The sequence below is a fragment of the Tachyglossus aculeatus genome, unplaced genomic scaffold, assembly GCF_015852505.1.
Source record: "Tachyglossus aculeatus isolate mTacAcu1 unplaced genomic scaffold, mTacAcu1.pri scaffold_272_arrow_ctg1, whole genome shotgun sequence".
Taxonomy (NCBI): Eukaryota; Metazoa; Chordata; class Mammalia; order Monotremata; family Tachyglossidae; genus Tachyglossus; species Tachyglossus aculeatus.
In genome coordinates, this window is record NW_024044987.1 from 19,026 (window position 1) to 26,119 (window position 7,094).

A 7,094-nucleotide genomic window follows, 5' to 3' on the forward strand; every position below is an offset into this window, starting at 1 on the left:
GCAGGTACTAGAACCCAGGTCTGCTGTCTCCAAGGCCTGTGCTCTTTCCATTAGGCGAAACTGTTTTTCCATTGCAGAACTCAGTTCTGTGAGCACAGAAGCAGCCTCACTCATATGCACAGATGCCCTACGTGCGGTCCCTTCAGGCTCGCTGTGCATCTGTACACCTGCATGGCTTAGAGGGAGCATTGGCTGTAGCCCTGTATATTGGAGTTCTCATCCTGGAAGAAGCTCAGGGCTGCAACTTTCTGCAGGGACCAAGCTGTCCTCTGACAATCACTCACTGGGACTGAGAGTTCTGGACCCAATTTGCAAGATACCTCGGTCAATATCTGGCTCTTCTGGGGACTGGAGGAGAGGCACATACAAAGAGATGGATTAGAGAAGAGAATTTCCAGAGGGAAAAGAGCTTAGAGAGGGAAAAAAGTGTCAGAGAACAGGTCAGAGGAAATCTCAGGTGGGTTATAAGAATGTGAAACTCTGTTCAAGAGAATTCCTGGGTCAGGCTAATGTTTCAGCCAGCACTGGATTCTGTCTCCAACAGTGAAAATAGGATGCTCAGAGGCACAGTTGCTTCCCTCCTGTCCCAGGCAGGTTCCAGGTCATCTCATCGCTATGATGCTCATTCTCTGGCTGCTCTTCTGCAAAGGATGGATATGGGAGTGGGAGAAGCAGATTTGAGGATTGGGCAGTTGGCAGAACCAGCAGAATGGGAGGCTGGAGTGAGTGTGTATGTTTTGTGCATTTGGTCTGAGAAAGAAGAGTACAAGTGACAAGGATGGTAGACTGAATAGTAGACAATGATGGGAAGGGTCAGTTACTTGGGAGTTATTGGGGGAATGTGGGAAGTTCATTTGGGCAGAGCTGTTGTTGATAATGGCAATAATAACAATAATAATGATGATGGTACTTGATAAGCACTTTCTATGTGCAAAGCACTGTTCTAAGCACTGACGTAGATACAAGGTTAACAGGTTGTCCCACGTGGGGCTCACAGTCTTAATCCCCATTTTACAGATGAGGTAACTGAGGCACAGAGAAGTTGTCTTCCCCTTCTAGACTGTGAGCCCGCTGTTGGGTAGGGACTGTCTCTATATGTGCCCGCTGTTGGGTAGGGACTGTCTCTATATGTAGCCAACTTGTACTTCCCAAGTAATTAGTACAGTGATCTGCACACAGTAAGCGCTTAATAAATACGATTGAATGACTGAATGAATGACTGAAGTGACTTGTCCAAAGTCACACAGTTGACAAGTGGTGGAGCCAGGATTAGAACTCATGACCTCTGACTCCCAAGTCTGTGCTTTTTCCACAAAGCCACGCTGCTTCTCTACCAGGATGAATGGTATTTAGGGGATTGGACATCATCGAAAGAACAAGATGAATCACTCATGATTCTCAGTGACCGAGTTCTTATCCTGGATTTGGAGAAGGCCCAGGAGAGAACAGTGATAGGGAAGAAAGTCTGTGAGTAGAGTGTCTGAAGAAACTGGGATTTTTCAGTCGGGTGAGGAGAAGCCTGAGGGGCCACTGATGAGGGGCTCCAAGTCTCTGATGGGGTGTTCTATGGAGAATGGGGAGCAGCCAGACTGGGAGAGCCCAATGCTATGCCTGGGGGTAGGGCAGAATTGCATTTCCAAGTGCTTGGCACACAGTAAGCGCTCCATAAATACTATTGAATGAACCCACTTCACCCTGTGCTGGCACACACACAGGCCCAGGAAGGGCAGACCCAGGACCCCAGGAAGGCTGGAGAGTGGGAGTGGGAGAATTTCAGGTGAACAAGATGTCCAGCCAGACCCCAGGCCTCCTAACCACCTTTCCAATAGAGCTGGGGTGGTCTGAAGTCGAGTGATGGGGCCTCTCCACTGCTTTCTCTGCCCATGTTAACCTCCCCCACACCACACACACACATTAAACTACATAGAATCTAGATTGAGGCAGAACCAGGATGTGATTGATCTGTCATCTCATTCTCCTGCCATGTCTCTCCCAGCAGATTTTCTGGCCCCATGGCGAAGGGGAACCAAACCAGCACCTCGGAATTTCTTCTCCTGGGACTGTTTGACTGGGTGGAGCAGCGGCAGCTCTTCTTCGGGCTGTTCCTCTGCATGTACCTGCTTGGGGTCCTGGGGAACCTGCTCATCGTCCTGGCCGTCGGCTCCGACCCGCACCTGCACACCCCCATGTACTTCTTCCTCATAAACCTCTCCCTGGCTGATGCCTGTCTATTATCTAACACAATGCCCAAGATGTTGGCCAACCTCCTGACACAAGATAAATCCATATCGTATGCTGGCTGCCTGGCCCAAATGTTTTTTTTTCCTTCTCTTTGTAGGTCTAGACCATTTCCTCCTCGTCGGGATGGCTTGTGATCGCTATGTGGCTATATGCCACCCCCTCCACTACACCACCATCATGAACCCACGCCTCTGTGCGCTCATCGTTGCTGGGTCCTGGAGTGTCAGTAGCCTTGATGCCCTGGTTCACACATTATTGGTGGTTCCGTTATCTTTCTGTACAGACAATGAAATCCTTCACTTTTTCTGTGAGTTTAATCGGGTCCTAAAGCTTTCCTGCACAGACACTTTGATCAATGATGTATTGCGGTATGTGCTGACCATTATGTTGGGTATTATTCCCTTTTTGGGTATCATTTTCTCTTACACCCGCATCATAACCACCATAATAAGAGTCCCATCTGCCAAAGGAAGATATAAAGCTTTAAACACCTGTTGCTCACATCTATCAGGGGTCTCCTTATTCTATGGCACTGGTTTAGGGGTCTACCTCAGCCCCGTATCTACCCAAGCATCACAGAAAGGCTCGATAGCCTCTGTGATGTACACGGTGGTCACCCCCATGCTGAACCCCTTCATCTACAGCCTGAGGAACAGAGACATGAAAGAGGCTCTGAGAAATGTGTTCAGAGGGAAAACTGTCTTCATGCAAAGACTGTGATTCATTCTGCTGCGTCCTGGAAGGAAGCAGGATCTGATGAAACAAGCTTTTGAGTCACGAATCCTCTTTGAGTGAGACCGATCACCATTTTTGAGAACAGAATGCATTTGTCAAAATCCATTCTTGTTAGGGTCAAGTGCACTGGCTGTCCCCAGTCACCATCATTATCATCTGCTTGGTGGTGGATGGAGTCTCCTATTGAGTCCTAGGTTCTGAGACTTCAGGACTTTAAACCTGTGTAGAGGAGTTAATTTTAGTGCTAGCAGTTTGTGCCGTGCCACTTGCACACTCTTGTTGCTTGTGCTCAAAAAGGTTTTTTTTGGAAATGAGCAGGTTCGATTTACGGCCAAAGTGACAAGGACACAGTGCCTATGCTAAGTTGTAATGTCCTAGCTTCGCAGGTGGTTGCCTTGCACTGCTCACTGATCACGATAACCAACTAATTTCAGGATACCTTCTGGATCTGTCTACCTTGCAGATCACCCTCGGTTGTTTTTTTAGGTCAGATAGATCCTTAGTGATGGCATAACCCCAGGAGGCAGAACCGGCACCAGAACCCATGTCTCTGGATTCCCAGAGCAGACCCACAGAGAGACACATGATCAGGCCCTCACACAAAAATAAAAGGTGGGTTTCTATTCTCTGTCTTTCACTATTGGAGGAGCCTATTCACTTGATGATGACACTGGGTGGAGCTCAGCCTATTCCAGCGAAGAGCTGGCTCCAAGGGGTGTTTAGAAGGCCAGGGAAAAATGGAATCAAACCAAAGGCAGCTCTCTCTTTGCCTTCTTGCTCGAAACTGAAAAGTGTCATGGGTTGAGATCACAGAAGAAGTTATGCACAACGCTCTCCACAAGGAGAAAAATAAATCAGTGGATGTTGCTAGTATTGGGGTTATCCATCTTATCGGAAAAGGTGAATCTGTGTCTAAACCTGTATTTTGTTAAGTGCTCCCTTGTCTTTCCTCACTCCACTCAATACTCTGCTCGGTTGCCTGGGACATAGTTCTAAAAAAAAACTGTTCAATTTATATTTCTCCATTCCTCAAGAACCTCCAGTAGTTGTCCATCCACCTCCATATCAAATGGAAGCTCCTTTCCATTAGCTTTAAAGCACTAAGTTACCTTATTCCCTCCTCTCTTACCTTGTTGATTTCCTACTACAACCCAGCACGTTCACTTTGCTCGTCCAACACCAACCTACTCACCGTACTTCGATCTTGTCTATCTCACCACTGACCCATTGCCCACATCCTGCCTCTGGCCTGGAATTCGCTCCCTCTTCATATCCAAGAAACAATCACTCTCCTCCCCACCTTAAAAGCCTTATTAAAATCACATCTCCTCCAAGAAGCTTTCCTTGACTAAGCCATTTCCCATGCTCCCTTTCCCTTCTGTGTTGCCTATGCCTTTGGATTTGTACACTTTCATTAGTCATTCAGTTGCATTTCTTGAGCATTTACGGTGTGCAGAGCACTGTACTTAGCACTTGGGAAGTACAAATCGGCAACATATAGAGATGGTCCCTACCCAACAACGGGCTCACAGTAAACACTTGATATTCACCTCACCCTCTTCCCCATAGTACTTATGGACACATCTATAATTTATGTTAATATCTGTCACCCCCTCTAGACCATAAGCTCCTTGTAGGCAGGAAAAGTGTCTACCAACTCTGTCATATTGTACTCTCCCAAGCGCCTAATACAGTGTTCTGCACACAGTAAAGACTTAATAAATATGATTGATTGATTGAAATGCTAATTACCTATAATCATGGTATCTGCTAAGCACTTACTATGTTCCAAGCACTGTACTAAGCCAGATACAGTCCCTGTCTCAAAAAGGGAGTGGCATTCTGATTATGTACTCCTTACACAATGAGAATAAAGATTGGGACTTGGGTACTTTTATATAGAGAGAAAATATGTTTTTGTCTCTTTTCTATAAAGAGGGGTATCTGTGAAATCTGTCTGGGCATGAGCCCATTACCTTGTTTTGGGGAGGTTATTGAAGCAATTGGCTCTCTTCCCTAACCCACTGCTGAACCCTGAGAGGGTAGGTGTTAACAACAACCCTCCCCCAGCCTTCTGGATGGTTCCCGTGCTTCTGCGGGTGCAGGGGGGAGGTTTCACAGAATGCCCACTTTTGGGGAGCACTAGCCAGAGGTATTGCCTAATGAGAGAATGAGAGGGTGAAGCAGTTTGAGTTCTCCTGTTAGGTGGGATGGTTTTGATGAGGGATGTAAAGTCCTGCGGTATATGAAGGTGAAACACCTCGGTTGCCCCTGGCTCATCAGCCCCATAGGGAGGAGAGCAGAAGTGGTACTGTGCCTCCACAGTGGCTACAACATGATGTGCCATCTGCATAATTTCCTGGTCCAAATCTGGAGCATATCTCCTCTGAAACCAATATGGAACATCACATAATCAATCAATCAATGATATTTATAGAGCAAAACACTGTACTAAGTGCTTGAAAGAGATCTGGTAGACATATTCCCCATCCACATGGAGTTTAGAGTCTAGAAGATGATAATATTCAGGATGTGCACAGCATCTTTCAAAGAGTTGAATGGGCTTTCTTCCATATTACCTCATTTTTTCTTCACCCCATCCCAATGGAGAGAGGGTGGAGAGGTTACTAGCCTAGATTAACAAAAGGGGAAATCGAGGCACAGAGAAACTTGGTGACTTACCCAAGGTCACACATTAGAAGAGCCAGGACTAGGGTCATATCTTCTCACTTTTAGCCTTGTAATCTTTCTACTCATAGAGGAACCTCTATTCTGGTTTCCTAGACATTAGTAAAGCATCTTACATCGCTAGTTTGCCTAAATTCTGGCAAGTACTGGGAACACCTGGCTTTCTTGAGAACTTCGAGTCCCTGATGTTACTACCTAAAAGTTTAACCAGTCATGTCAGCTTGGAATATAGCTTGTCTGTCCCTTTATTTGTTACCAGTTGGGCTTGGTAGTCCAATTCTAGTTTAGTCTTTTCAACAAATTCTACATTGTCTTGATGGAAACTAGTTTTGGAATACAATTCTTTTCCTTGAGTTAATTCTTCCAATGCACCTGGCCTTAACATCATAAGAAAGCATTCATTCAGAAGCTGCTAAGTAGTGATGGCTTAGATGGTAGAGTATAAACTCCTTGTGGGCAGGGAATGTGCCTTGCGTTTCTGTTTTATTTTCCCAAGTGCTTAGAACAGCACACAGTGCCCAGTGCTTAGTACAGTGTCTGACACATAGTAAGGACTTAATGATGGTATTTGTTAAGTGCTTACTGTGTGCCAAGCACTGTTCTAAGTGCTGGAGTAGATACAAGGTAATCAGGTTGTCCCACGTAGGGCTCACAATCTTAATCCCCATTTTACAGATGAGGCAACTGAGGCACAGAGAAGTGAAGTGATTGGTCCAAAGTCACCCAGTTGGTAAGCAGTGGAGCTGGGATCAGAACCCACAATCTTTTCTCAAGCCCGGGCTCTTGCCACTAAGCCACGCTGCTTCTTAATAAAGGCCCGAAAAACAAAAAACAAACCATAATTATGATGATAATGAAGTTGATGATGATCTAATTCATTCATTCATTCAATAGTATTTATTCATCGCTTACTGTGTGCAAAGCACTTTACTAAGCACTTGGGAGAGTACAATATAACAATAAATGGACATATACCTTGTCCACAGTGAGCTTATGTCTCTTCTCTGATAAGAAGGTTATGGAGATTATCAGTTGCCATTGACATCATCCTTATCATCATAATCATCATTGCTGTTTATTGTCTACTGTATGAAGTATACTGTATTAGGCACTTGACATCAAATCTCATTATATCCAGAGCCCCACCTGCAATCAACAAACAGCGGTCTGATGGGTAGCCTGGATGAGGACCAGGAAAAGGCATCTGAATCCCTCCATTATAGCCCAGAGGAGCTGGGACAGAGATCAGGCACTTAGTGTTTGTTTGGTTTTTAATTCATCAATCGTAGCTATCGAGTGCTTACTATATGCAGAGCACTGTTTCTAACAAGGAGCTTGGGACTTGTGGAACGGTGTCCCAGGGGCCCAGAGACTCCTGCAAATAGTCTTGCCTCGAGCCCGCTCCCTCCCACACTACCTTGTGGGCGAGG

At 45.8% G+C, this 7,094-nt stretch overlaps 1 pseudogene; it reads left to right on the forward strand.

Annotated features, from left to right (window-relative positions):
* Window positions 1–2,012: 2,012 nt before the first annotated feature.
* On the forward strand, window positions 2,013–2,961 carry LOC119923811 (annotated as a pseudogene).
* Window positions 2,962–7,094: the final 4,133 nt, after the last annotated feature.